This window comes from Babylonia areolata, chromosome 35, assembly GCF_041734735.1.
Source record: "Babylonia areolata isolate BAREFJ2019XMU chromosome 35, ASM4173473v1, whole genome shotgun sequence".
Lineage (NCBI taxonomy): Eukaryota > Metazoa > Mollusca > Gastropoda > Neogastropoda > Buccinidae > Babylonia > Babylonia areolata.
The window spans coordinates 20,723,590-20,724,911 of NC_134910.1; positions in this window are offsets into that span (position 1 = coordinate 20,723,590).

Below are 1,322 nucleotides of genomic sequence, written 5' to 3' on the forward strand. Positions count from 1 at the left end.
GGCTGCCATCTTGGCGCTCATCATTCGTTTTCTGTGTCATTCGGTCAGATTTCAGGCACGCACACATACACACTCAGACAGACATGTGTGTAGTATTCTGTTGTGGTGATTACAAGATAGTGTTGGATTAATATCAGTTATTGGTTAAAACCACCTGATATGTATCAGTCTGTTAATTATAATTTAGTTATCATGCTCTCTCCTATACGGCTTACTCTAGTATAGTGCAATATGATTCATTTGAGTCACTTTGACACAGTTTAAGTTTTACCTAATCTATACTGTCAGTGTACTTTCACTAAATCAGCATAGCTTCAATCACTTTAACTGCACTATTTAAATGTATTAGAAATGTCATTTGATGTCAGTGTTTGGTCTTCACACATATGCAATACCAAGTGGTAATCTTTCCATGTAATATGTATACATGTGCTTTATTATTCACTTGTGCCGACATGTTGTGCTAATGACATTTATTTGTGTCATTCCAGGCACTGTCTTCTCTTCTAGTTGTCTTCTCTTTTTTTATCTTCTCTTTATTTCTTCTTCTCTTTTTATATCTTCTTCTTAGTTCTTCTCTTGTAATGACTATTGTAAATAAAACAATAGAAAAAAACCCATTTGTGACTGGCCTCTGTATGTTCCTGGCCTGTGCGCGGGATCTTGTCTATCCTTTCATTCAGTAAATCATTAGTTCTTTTGTACCGTCTGTACCCTATTAGAACTACTCGGTACACGGCTACATTATTATTATTATTGTCGTCGTCGTCGTCGTCGTTATTATTATTATTATTATTATTATTATTATTATTATTCTTGTTGTTGTTGTTATCTTGGCTATCACACACACACACACACACACACACACACACACACACACACACACACACACACACACACACACATATATATATATATATATATATATATATATATATATATATATATATATATATATATATGTATGTATATACACATACATACATATGTATGTATATCTAGTACACACACACACACACACACACACACACACACAGAGGGAGATTCTTTTTTTCCCCCGATGTAGAAACTGACGGGGATACGAATTGGATGCAACACCGGGATATAGCTTTTTCCGCCATCTCAAATGTCACAGGACCAAGAAGGGGACCCAGTAGTGTCTTTTTCTGGGGGGAAAAAAAAAATCTCTAGCTCTTATCCGTACAGTTCTTTGTCATAGTGATATTGTTAAATTCTATTGCGTTGCGTTGCGTTGCGTTGCGTTGCATTTCATTGCGCTCCGTTACTTTGCGTAGCGTTGCTTTGCGTTGCTTTGCGTTGCG